Raw genomic sequence first — 13,938 nt, 5'->3', positions numbered from 1 at the left:
ACCTCCCAGGAAAGAAGAAAAAAACATTTTCTGGAGGTATCCAACTAGTTCCATTACAAGTACTCTCATCTACCACTGACTTCAGATGTCCCTCATAGCACTTACAAGTTCATGGAAGTATGGTAAAGTATAACATTTGCACAGCAGAAATCTTGGTTTTCCACAGCTCACACAACTAATGACCCATGATAGCAGAAGCAGTAACTGAAACAAAGAAGGAAAGTGTTACAGAGCATGCAGCTCTTTACTAGCCTGCATTGCAGTAGGTCTAAACAGATTTAAAATCCATAGCCTAATTTGTATTTTTTTTTTCCAGGGTTATAATATGGACAAAGGAAGATACCAGAGAGAAGTGGAAGTTTTCCTCTCTAAGGTGTTACAATATAGAAGAGATATAGAGACCTTTTGCTAATGTCATTGATCATACATACTATCATCTAAAATGCTTGCTGTCTCCTGGGCCTGGAGGGCAGAGATCAGGCATGATGGGGAGAGAGCTCCTAAGGCTCCTACTGAGCACCATCAAAGATTTTGCTCATCTATTTCCCCCATTTCCAGGGGCACCCTGAGAGGGCAATGCATTTCACCCTTTGAGGCAACCTGATTTCATGTCTTCACCACAGCAGAGTTATTGCAGCACTTTGACATGACCGTCACTAGATCTCCCATCTGGTATGCACACATGTAGAATTGCTCAAGAGTGCATCCAGCAAATTTAGCTAAACCCTGTTCCCTTTGCTCATGTCAGGATTTACCCTGGAAAGAACTTGGCAACCTGAATTACAGGCTGAAGAGGTTAAATTTCTAATTTTAATTTTCTATTTATTTATTTACAAAGGAACTATTTTTATTTTCTAAAATTATATTCTCCTATATTCTGTGACAGGTTTCTAGATGTCTCTCTGCTTTGTACCATTTTGTTGGCATCTTGTTTCCTTTTAATGCAGCAATAAAATAATTATATTATGTATCGTGGTTCTATTTATAACCTGTCACCTTTTATAAATAGAAATGATCTCCCAAAACTCAAAAGAGATTCATCAGGGTCTTTTTGCTCTATTTCTTTTTCTTTTTAAAATCACCTCTTCCTTTTGCAGTCAGAAATAAGGCCTCTTTTCTTCCCTTCTATGAAGTCCAGGATAGCTGTCAGTCATTGCTCTAGGTCACAAACCTGTTACACACTACGGTGTTAAACAGGGCTCTGTCCCACATTAATACAGAAACATATACAAATGAAACCTCAATATCACACCTCACCTGAGAATCCTAAAATGCAGAGTTATTCCCCAGCAAGCCTTTTCTCCTTTACATTTTCCAGGGGAGATGCACATTTCTACAGAGCTCTGTAGGAGCCTGGGTGTCCCTGGGCAGTCACTGTCTTGGGAGGTTCTGGGGGTCTTTGGCATTCTAGGCCTGGCCCAGGAAACAGTTAATGAACCAGGGGGAATGAGAGATGGTAGGTGACAGAAAATATGGCCCTAAAGAAGGGCTGAACAATAATTTTACTGTTATAGAAAATAAATCAGTTTAGAGTCAGTGCAAACATACAGTGCCATTGAAAATATCAGCTTGCTAGAAGTTTTACTGAATGCCAAAAATTAACCAGGTATAGAGTGTTGTACATCAGCCATCAAATTAAAGTCTGAACCTCAGCCTTGGTGCACCATGGAATTGGTTCACACCTCAAATCTTAACTTTGAGCTGACAAAGCCATACATGCATCACTTAGTTACCTTATTGCTCTGCTTCATGTGCAGTCCCCAAGGCAGTCCTTAAGCTACCCAAAGGAGCATATTTTCTCCTCTCCTTTTTGTTCAAAATAGAGTAGACAACATAAACAAGATGTTATAAGGCTGCTATGCTAATTAGATTATTATTAGAAGGCGCAACTTCTAACTATTTGACAAAAAAAAAGGGGGGGAAATGAGGAGAGTGGCAGCGAGCGGCGGTGTTTGCCAGCTCCCTATTATGACAGGGTGTAAATAGGGGTTAGGCTCCTGCCTCCGTCTGCGAGGAGGTCACATCAAACTGCTTTCACCCCACAGGCAAGGTGAAAACAAGACCACACAGACAAAGAGGAATTGAGCTTCAGCTGGCATGACTGGAACCAATGCCAGTCAAAGAGTTCATTGAACAGTTCAATCATTTATCTTGACAGGATATGATTCTTTTCAGGCTCCTTCTAGCACTCAGGCAGAGCCAGCTCCTTAAATACTAACGCAGTATTTAATAGCTCTAATGATCCAAATGAATATTTAGTCTAGAAAATTAACTTTCGATAACAGTGGCTGATACACCCTCTTATGGCACACTGTGTTTATCAAATGTTAGGGTAATTCATCTCTGGGGAAAACAGAATGTTAACTTTTATGGACAGACTCAGTACTTCTTTTGAAATGAAAGTTTAGAAAGGGATTTACAGTGGTTCATACCACACAGGTTGCCAGAGTATGAATTTGACAACCTTAATGCCAAAACACATAACTCTGTCACTCAAGAGGAAGCAATAGTGCCACTGGACCTCCCATTCAGCAAAGTGTAAACCGTGTTTTACCCATCACATTATTGACATGTTTTAATATCTCTATATATAAAAAAGAGAAGTTTAATAAAGAAGATTTAGCCAGGGATGAAATCACAGTCAGTAGCTTTGGTCCAGTTGAGGAAACCTGAGGTTTCTAAAGAGTCTAGCTGCAAAAAGGGCTGTAGGGAAATAAAAGCATGTAAGTTTTCAATAGGATTTCTTTCCAGATCCATCCTGTGCTGCATCACAGCACTGTGTAGCTTTTTGTTTTACCATTGATTTTAAGGGGAATGTATCCAACACTCAATATTTTTGTAGTTCCACCCATGACATCTCTAGGCCAACCACACAAAAAGCAAACAACCTATTCCTCCCACATTACTGCCTTTATTACTGAGATACTAGCTATCATTTTTGTCATCAGTTATCACTTGACTATGTGTAAATAGAGAGACCTAACCTCATTAATCTCTACCAGAAAGGATTCTGTAAGACTTCATTTTTATGCAAACACATTGACAGACAGATGAATATTAACATAGTGCATTATGGCAATTAAATTTTAATATATCCATAAAAGTTAAACTTATGCTGTTGTCTATGTTCATGTCAGAACTCATAATGGTCAGTTTTTGTAATAGAAAAAGGAAAAATATTTAAACTAATACTTGTGGACAACTAGCATAATATGAAAGTTTTAATGAAAAATCTTAATTATGCTTCAACTTAAAAATATTTCATTTAAAATGTTATTTTTCCCATAAATTTTACTTGGGGCTTAAAGAAAGCAGTGCATTCCACTAGACAGTTACAGAGGTGCAGGACCACACTTTTTCAGCATGGCATCATGCCCTGTCCCTGGGCTGGTGACACATTTTGCAGCAGAGAGACAACCGAAAAATAGCCAAAGAGATCAAATCACCAATTTCTTGACTGAGTGCTCTGACAATTAGGATGGTCAAGCCAAACGTCAATTGGTACCAGCACAACCTCTGGCACATACAAATTAAAGTATATACATCATCCACAAACCAGGTAAACCCTTAATTGGGCACAGACCACACTGCCTATAGTAGCTTACACTACAAGTGGGGAAGAGCTGTTTGGTGACAGGCAAGGACTGTAACATCATTAAGAACAACAGGATAATAACATGGCACATCCACTAATGCAGAGCTGGCAAGGATTTATGAAGGACAGAGAGAGATTTCTTCATCCCTACATCAGGTTACTCAAGCCTGCAACAGGCTCATGAAAGGATACTTCATCCCTTTCCAGGCTTTGCTTCAGTCCTGCCAGGCTGGCAGTGTTACCAGTCATCTGCAGACCAAGTGAGCAAGGGACTTCCCAGGTCTTGGGACAAAACTTGGGTACACACTGGAACAGACACGTGTGGTGCTTCTGGGGCTATTGCTGTTTCTACTGCATGGAGAAATCCCAATGCTTGGTGATCCCAAATATCCATGTCTTTAGCTGCACTCATCTGAGTGTTTAATTGATATGGCTGTAAGTCTGGTCACTTCCTAATCATTAACTCAGTAAAGAGAACAAAATTCAATCCCTTTCTGAGGTCATCAACAACCAGAATGAGAGAGATTTCAGAAGGACACTGTCTGACCAAGAGTCTAAGAGAAAAAACATCTCAGTGCATCTATCACGTGGAAGGTAATTACAGAAAAGCAATCTGTATCACTTGCTGACAAATAATAATTTAGGAAATAGAGAATAAAATACACCCTCCCTGGTATCATAAACTGTAGATTCACCAAGGGAATTTCATGGTGTTATTAAGTCTGAGAGACAAGCTCAAGTGGTTTAAATAATAGAAAGAAGAAAATACAACTTTCACAATGTTATGTCTCAAAGCACTCTTCCTTCTATGTAATATATAGGGCATCCTGACTCCAGATACATTTGAGATTTTCTATTTCATGTTCTGCAGATGATGTTTGCAGCTCTGTGCAGGTATCTAATTTCCAACCAATATAAGACATTACACCAGGGACAGTATGAGGTTATAGCAGTAAGCCAGTCAAAAAAACAAATTATTCAAAGACTGCTCAAAATAATACTGTAATTCTATTGTGCAACCTTTGCTTTCAAAGGATAAAGCAATATGCTGTTCACTAGACAGGCTAAAAAGCAACTAAATATACTTTACATACTCTTAACTTTAAGCAAAAATAATAAATATTCCACTTTATGATATTATTTTTAGCTCTGCATGAGTGGTAAGTGACCAAACATTTTTAATTTCTCTGCCTCAAAGAATAAAAATAAGTGGGAGTATAAGTCTGCACCAACATCTTGCTTTTGGATACAGAAATGATAGATGAAATACAAAGCTTTCTTGGCAAGTTGATTACACAGCTGAGGCATCTTGGCCAAGAAAATGAGATAATAGATTTTCCTATATAGAACTTGCAATAGATTATTAAATATTTGTGAATTCTTTAAGGCAGACAGTCTGCTCTTCCTAGAAGTGTAGATCCCCAACTTCATCAGAGCTCTATCCATTTATGACCCAGCTATTTTAGGCTATAGATTGTAATAGTCCTTTACAAAAGCCTCTGAAAGAAAGCAAGTGCATATGGAATAAATTTTCTCCAGTGGATTATTAACTGACCAAAATACAGGAAACAAAGAAAAGGAATAGACTGCTAATTTTCACATCAAAGGAAAAATACTGAGAAGTGAGATGCATGATTTTGCTAAAAGTGTAAATGAAAATAGAGTTAATAATGAGGCAACAAAACACACCCTGTTACAAAAATATTTAGGGAGGTTAATTGTAATCCAGATTTAGTGCCAAGATGGAAAAGGGTTTCACAGAAAGTCAGGGTGAACAAGCAGCAAATGAAATCATGTATTAATCCACACACATGAAAAAAATGATGATAACCCAAGAATGGTCTTTAGATCAGTATTTGCACTCCATTAAAAGCTCTGGGAGTCTTGTGTCTCCCTCTCTAAAACATCAAGAGTAGGCAGAAAAGCATATACAATGCTAGGAAGTTTAAGAATTGAGGACAAAACAGGAAAAATACTGCTGTATAGCAGTAGAAATCTATGATGTGCAAACATCTTAAATAATGTAGGCAGCTTGGCTCATCCCATTACCGAAGCAACAGAGGCTACCTAGAAAAGGTTTTAGCTCACAGAAGGGCAAAACTCAGGTCAGAGGTCCGGAAGGCTCCTGTATGAGGAGAAACTGGTTGAACTATAACTCTTGTACCTGGGAAAGAAATAAGGGGGGCAGAAGGTGGAGGAGTATGATACAATTTCACAAAGTCACAAAGAGAGTATTAGCTATTTCTCAGCCTCCGGCATGTAGGAACACACATCCAGAGTACCTGACAGGAGGTCTGAAATAATACGAGGTGTTTTTTCAGTGTTCAACAATATCGTTGAAGTCACTACCACAAGATGATATGAAGGCAAAAGAAAGAATACTAAACAGGTTACAGATGGAAATCCAGAGATTTACTTTAAAAACATTATTCTACATTTGGTCTGTTTCTTACACTCTTGCACTAGAAACCAAGTACTGGGCATTGTCAGGAAGAAGTGACCAAACAGGCCTTTGATTTTAGACAGTGGTGTTGCTATGTTTTTCTATTTTCATATTCTTTAAGGGTTAAATTTAGAATAGGGTCTTTAATCAGGAGTTTTGCCAAGAACACAGATTTGGGTATTTTGCCTGTGATGCACTGTGACAGGAACTAGTTAATCCAACTTTCTCATGGACACAGTGCTTAAAACCTTCACTGCTGTGCTCAGTGCTGCCCTTGGGTGCAAGACTGGTAGTCTCCTGTCCCCTTAGTCTATGGCTTAAGGTAGAACAATAACTGAAGAATTCTCCCTCACTCTTCTACCATTTCTTCTCTTGTTCCTTATCAGAATCTGGAAATTTTGCTTAATAATGGCATCCCAGTTTTAACATGATAGACCCATGAGTGAAAATAGGCTGCATTGCATTAATCCTGAATTACCGATAGTACACCCAAGTGCAGCCTATAGCTGTTCTACTATTCTATTTTTGTGGAAATTGTATATAAAACATCTCAAACGCTGAGAATATATAAAGGCAAATTGCATATAAGGAACAAAAAAATTTAGGGTTGATAAAATACATCGCTTTGCAAGAAGAATTTTCAGAAAGAGTCAGCTTTTACAACCAGACTGAGATGCTATTTACTCACCTAAATAATTATTAGGAGGTTTTCAAAGGGTCTCAGCACTCAATGTGCTGAAATCTTTTGAAAACCTGATCATAATAGTCACAATGGGAACTGAGCTCTTTTGAAAAAACAGTCACAGCTGAGAGTGCCAAGCCAGCAAGAGCTGGATCTCAGACAGAAAACTTGCATCATAACATCTCTTGAAATACTCAGCACTGGTTGATGGGAACAGATGAGTATCTACTCTACTCTCTGATTGCAGACCGTATCAGATGGACAACCAGTTGTGATTTTCCCATCATATTGATTTCCCAACATGGATTCCAAATATGAAACCTAGGCTCCAAAAACCTTTTCTGAGTGAAGATACTGGTTTTGAGTCATGTTCCTTCAGAACATCACTTCTACACGCTGCTGTTCCCAACACATCCAGGCAGCCTGTGCTTCCAGATTGTGGATCTACAGAAGACAAAATAGTGAGCAAGAGGGAGATCTGTCTTTAAAATAATAAATCAGTGGAATTTTGCCTAATGGGAGCTTAGAAATGTGACATCTATTGTCATTCGGGGTCCAGGCCCATAAGCTCTGCAACTCTTAATGCTTTCAGGTTTCTGCTTCCTTGCAGTCCTTATGCCCATAAGGTGTGTTTTAGTTGCTTGGGGCTGTTTCAGGTGCCTCATGATATCCCATGTAGCTGCCAGGTGCTATTTCAGGCAGCTATGGCACTCACCAGCCCAGAACATCCAAAGGTATCTAAAAAGACACTAAATACCTTGCATTGCTCCAAGACTTTCTGCTCCCGGGCAGAGTTTGAGACTACACCTCTGAGCAGTCCCAGTGTGCCAGACAGATGCTTTACCCAGCAGGCAAGATAGACAAAGAGGAACAGTTTCATTTTTTCCTCAGTAAGATTTACTGAAGCTCTGCCTGTGAGTACTTACATCCTGAGTTGGAACAAACTGAAGTTATTAAAAATTGAAGTATTTTCTACATGAAAGAAAGCTTGCTTCTTACATATTCTAGCTAAGTGCTTCAAAGGAACAGAGTTTTCTATCCAGTTCCTCTCAACCACAAATCCTAAGAGATATCACACCTTACCTTCCTACAGTTAGGAAACAAGAAAAAAAGAAGTTGCCCTAGCAGAAGAGACTAAAAGTTTTATAACCTCTTATGTGCAAAGAAATTACTCTCTCATTATTTTTACAGATCATCATTTCAAATATTCTTTTATCGTAAAATTGCAATAAAATATAAGATTTCCCCATTTATCCCCTCTACATACTCTATAATATCTCTATTCATTTTATCTCCTTTAGTCTTCTACCTACTCCACACTGGCATTTATCACATCCTAATGTTCCAATCATTGCCGCTGTCATTGCTCAGATCCTTCTAAATCTTCTATGTTCTCCATGGGGTGGGACAAGTAGAACTGGACACCAGACAGAAAAAGAGAATTTCTGCCATTAAAATATTCAAGACACATCCTTAATTATCTGTTTGGTCTTCTTGTAGCAAGCAGAGACCTTTCCCCCAGAAGGTCAAACCAGAAGCTAATATTTATTTTACCTCAGCATATTACTGCTACTGATCAAGGTGATGTTCATGAGGTCATGCCACACTCTTCTTCAGTGTTAATGTTATCTCCCCAACCGGTACCTGAAGTTTTTATGTCATTTCAAAGCTTCAAAAGCAGACAAAAAAGATGAAGTTTGAACTGCATTGTTCAACAATGCAATTTCTTATCCCTAAGTAACTATGCACAGCCAGTCAGCATTTGTTGTGTCTGTCCAGTCACACAGCACAACTCCTGGGGGCTGCAGGGACTTTCGGATTCTGGCTGGTCTAATGTCACTGGATGATGCACCAGTAGAGGAAGCTGAAGATGGTGTGAACACCCCATACCATTGCTTATACTAAGTGATAAGAAGATACATTCTGTAATCACAGATAAAGTGCTAGGTGAGAGTCTTGGAAAACTGGCAGGGCCAGGAAAGATTCATCTGCAAAGTTTGCAGGGCCAAAGAGTGAGTGTTGTTCCTGCTCTGAGTTTCACATCATCACATCTAATTTCTGTTGCTTATAACCTCTGTGGATTTGAAAAACTATGTTAATGGGCCATTTAGAGATGGGTTAAGTCTTTTTTTCTTTTTCTTTTTTTAATGTTAATTGTTTATATCTCCAAAAGCTTAAAAAAAAATACATTCTTAAAATTTGAAAACAGGGCAAGCACTCAAAAAAGAGGAAGTTCCTAACTTATAACCCCTACATAAGCTATTTTTTCCCGTCTTCAGGTGAATGCTTCATACTATTGTCTTCTAATGGCTAAACTAAATAATCCTCTTGGGATGGCATTTAATTCTGAACTTTTCATACTTCTAAATACCTGACATTCCATCAAAATTTTGAAAACTGCAGATTTTATATGTATATATATATTGGACATACATAAAACTTACCTACATTTTGAAATGAAAACTTTGCACATTTCTTCCCAAGTGCCTTCTGTACAGAGCACTGTTACACATATATGAGCCCCTGAAGAGGTTTTTCTGCATGAGTGCACAGCCTAACCTCATTGCTAGTAACAGTGACTTTACATTTTCATGCTTATTTAAGCTTTCCAGTATGATTAACACAAAGTACAATAATTTTACCACATCTTTTGTATAATCAGAAAAGTTCTCTGCACGTTTAGCTCATCACAATAAGAAAACAGTGAGCTTTAGCCTTTGACATACAAAGTATGAAGTGAATTATTTTGCATAGAACTTCAGTAAATGCACCTCTGTATTTAAAATCACTCAGATTTTTTATTCCCAGCGTGTATATGACACATATGTACTCAGCAGAAGACAGGGACTAGTTCCCTGGGGTCTCAGTTCTGGAGAGGCAACGTATGTTTTTAGAGGTATCCAGAAGTATTCTCCCCTCTATCTTGTGTCCTGTGTCTTCTCTGCTAGATGAATGTTTCCAGACTTCTCCGTCATATAAAAGCCGCTCAGCATTTTAATACCTCCATAACCACACTTTGTATAATCAAATTTTTAAGTCTTTATTGTATACAAATTTTATATTTATATATTATATTTAATTTTATGTATTTCTTCATAATCCCGTGCTCTCTGACTATTTTTAGGAAATCAGTACACCTCAGTCATATAAAGGTGTTCACCCTTTCACATCCCAGCACCTTTTCTCTGGGTATCAGTGGGGTTACCCATGCCTCCCAGCACTGGGGTGGCGGGCACCTCAGGGGCCCCTCTCTGAGAGCTGCTGCTTGCGGGTTGTAGGATTGAAACCGTGGCTTGGGCTCTGCTGCCCTCCGGTGGTCCCGTGGGAAGAGTCCAGGGCTCAGAGCTCCAAAACAGCCCCAGGAGAAGGCAATACAGACCCTGGAGATACCACGTAGAATGCCCACCCTTGTTTGTCTCCCCACGAGGCTGCAGCAGGTGAGATTTAAGGAAAAAAATAATGTGTGCACTGAACTGAAAGAGAAGGGAGGGTGCAGGTGGAGAGTGCAAGTGGAGAAACTGCTTTTTATTCTTGTACTGTAGCTATCCACATCCCAAGTGCCACTTTTGAGATGCCGACACACACCCATAGTGAAAGGAGAACAAACTGTAGGAAGGCAGAAAGGAGAAGTGTAACCAAGGCAGATAGAAAAGCATCTTGTCTACACCTTTAAGCAATGCAACCAAAAAGCAGCCAGGCTGAGCTCCCTGATCCCCAGTCCAGCTTGATTTCTTAGGGCAGTGGTTTGCAATCTTGGCTGGCCTTTAGCCAGCTAACACACTCCCAGCAGCACTGTGATGAGCTCTTCCCAGAAGTATCAGATGTTCCTGTGGGCAACTTTTTATGACTTGTGGTCATGGCTTAGGGATGTGTTGCACATCCACCCTGTGTTACCCACCTATCAGATCCCCGTAGCCCCATGTAAACTATGGCAAATTTGTACATCATCAGAGGGAAAACAATGGAAGACAACATCGTGCTATTCTATCTATGGATATTCTGCCAGCTTGTCTTCTGCAGTATTTTATTTCTCAAACAAATATTGAGAAGGTTTTTCCTAGACAAGATAATGGACTAAAATCAATTCACTGGAGCAATAAAAATGCACATTTGGGTAATGTCATAAAGGCTGAATTTGAAAGGAAGGGAAAAAAAAACCAAAAAAACCCAACAAACTGAGCAAAGGTTGATTGCTCCACATCATTATCTGCGATTCAGTTCTATTAGTAGTAAATTATTAACTATATTAAGCTTTGTTTGAGTCTGACTAGTCAAAACAAAAGCATTACTATGAAAGCATACAAGTTCTATATAGGCCAAAACTACACTGAATTCTCTGCATTGTCCAGAGCAAAGAAGGAAGTCAGCAGGTACTCCTAACACCACACTACCTCCACAGGCTCTGCTACTTCCGCCAGTTCCCGTATCTGGGGTTTCCAAACATGCTCTGTCCTTCCTCAGCCAGTAGCTAAGATCTGAAATGTCTGTGCCACTCTCTCTCCTGATTCTCTACCAGGAGGTTGGAGAAATCAGCATAACATTTACAACACCAGAAAGTCGTGTTCTGTATCCTTCTGTCCATCACAAATCTGGAATCTCAAGGATTTCCTGATATCTTGCCTTACACACTGCAACCTTAGCAGAACTGCAGAAGTACAAAACATACATGCAAACAACCCCAGTCTCCTTCCTGTCTGGATGTTTATAAACTGCAAATAGTTTTGCAAGATGATTTCCATCAAGACCCACTTGAGCTACCTTCTCTTCTTGTGTAAGCCCATTGTTTGTCCCTATTTTCTGATATCTTTAGATGGCATCTTGAAGCTGAAGCTTATGCTTCTCACAGATCGGGGACTTAACACACGTTCCCATTCCTGCTGGACCTGCACAGCTCAGGGCCTCACCTATGCCTTGAGCATGGCTTTCATTTTTTAAGCAACATGTTATTATAGTATGAAAGGGTAGCAGAGGGGCCTGTGAGCAGCCTCTGATTTTGCTGCTATTCCCTCTAGAGCATGGCACTAATTATAACCTTACAGCTCCCCCACCTAACACAACACCCCCTTAAAATCTGTAGTAAATAACATTGTCCAAGTTAGTGCCGCGTACATTACCCTCCTCATGCCTCCTTAGCAAAGCCCTCTCTGCCACAGCCTCTGCTAGAATGCCTTTTGTTTACAATTTCACCAGCTGAAAGACTCTTTTGAGAACAAAAAAAAAAAAAAGGGGGGGGGGGGGCAGCCAGGGGGAGGAAGGGGGGAAGAAAGAAAGCTGAAGAGGCCACTATGAGATTCTAATCTATGGCTAAGACCACCCCTTGACTGGCAGTCTGCATTGCCATCAGCTGTATGCATCATGAACTCATTTGGGTTTGGATCAGCTGTCTGTGCCTTCTCCCTCATTAACATTGATAAAAGCGATGGCCTCTGCCGGGCACGATGCATTCCTCAGCATACCAGCTGCACCTCTATCTTAATGCATCCTGTGGGCTTGGAGAATTAATTAGTTCTGATAGTCACCATGTTTCAAAATGATGGCTGTCATAACCCCACAGATAAAATTACACACCCCTAGAATTTTCCACATTGCCCATTCAGACTCTCCATGGGCCACCGTTGGCTTCCTCAGATGTATGGCACTGGAAAGACTTAAAAAAAAAAACACATTTGGCAAGTTATCTCTTTGTTATGTTCCAATTAAGTCTGTGTTAATCAAAGGCAGTATTTCCCAAATATTCCTCCACTCCCACCCCCTCCTTTCCTCAAGCCTCCCCCTAGGCAATTTGATGGTTTGTGCCCCCCTTCCTCCCACCTGCAATTAGCATTCAGACGTTTCTCTTGGCAGAGCCAAAGCCTCCCTCCCCCTAGGAAGCTTTCTTCTTCTGAGCACATTTTCTCTTTTTCTACCCTTCTGTAAGGTGCTTTAGCCAGTTTCCAAACAAAGAGCAAAGTGACTTTTCTCAGACATGTGAAGCCTCAAACCATATCCAAACACCCCAGGGACAGTTTCCCTGCTGTGATGGGCTCTAAAACAGAAGTCACATACAGTAAAAAAACAATAAATCATTTATTTTCTGCTGCTTATTTTCAAAGTACTAAGTAGGAATATTAAATTTAGCTCAAGACTGCCCCTGATGCTCTCGAAGACCTCACTAATAAGACTGTTCTCCTGGGAGAGGCACTTAGCTGCAAGTGGAGTATACTGGAAAAGCAGTACTAGCTTTTATTACAGAGATTGTTGGGGCTCTGCTTCGTAATTATCATATTTCTTTTGTATTTCTTCCTCTGAAATGGTGCTTTTGTCATACGATTGTTTGAGAAACGGCTGAGGTTTGTATGAGTCTCTGAGCACTCACCACACGCTGCTCAGAGATCTCTGGTTGAGAGCTTCATGTTCAGAAGTTCAGGGGAACAATACACAATGCAAATCATGTAGTCAATAATGATTTTTTTTTTTTTTTTTAATACAAGTAAGTATGTGGTTATCAAAACTGTGCAGAGGAAGGTGAAAGCTGCAACCATCACATCTCTATCTCCACTGTTTTCCATTTACTTTTCAACTGACCTCATGTACCAGATGCCTGGCTCTGAGAAAGAACAACCAGCTCATTGTGAAGCTGAAATAAGTTGCAGCACGAAACAGTTCTCAAAAACACCTACCTAAATGAGCCATCACATTTTTTCTGGCTGGTTGACTTCTTCAACACAGAAACCGAAAGAGCAACTTGGAGAGAGGCAGTAGGTGGATGAAGAAAGTAAAAAGGCAACCAACCCACAGCTGCTTAAAGTAGGACCATCGAGACTGGAATTTACTTCTCTTTTCCACTGGGCTGCTTTGTAACCTGAAAGTTTTCAGAAGCACGAGGCTGACAAGCAGCTGAGACAGGGTGCATCCAAGTGGCCAGGATATCCCCAGAGAGATTTGGCTGGGCTACTCCATGTCAAATGGAGGAGGCTCCAGCAGTGCCCAGTGACAGGACAAGAGGCAGTGGGCACAAGACTGAACACAGGAAGTTCCACCTCAATATGAGGAAAAACTTACTTACTCTGAGGGTGACAAAGCACTGGCACAAGCTGTCCAGGGAGGTTGTGGAGTCTCCTCCTCTGGAGACATTAAAAACCTGCCTGAATGCAATCCTCTGTAATGTGGTACAGGAGGAGATTTGCACCAGATGATCTCTAGAGGTTACTTCCAACTCTGGAGATTCTGTGATTCTAA

Source organism: Calypte anna, chromosome 1, assembly GCF_003957555.1.
Source record: "Calypte anna isolate BGI_N300 chromosome 1, bCalAnn1_v1.p, whole genome shotgun sequence".
NCBI classification, from domain to species: Eukaryota; Metazoa; Chordata; class Aves; order Apodiformes; family Trochilidae; genus Calypte; species Calypte anna.
The sequence above is the reverse complement of the archived record's forward strand: the minus strand, read 5'-3'. Positions refer to the sequence as shown.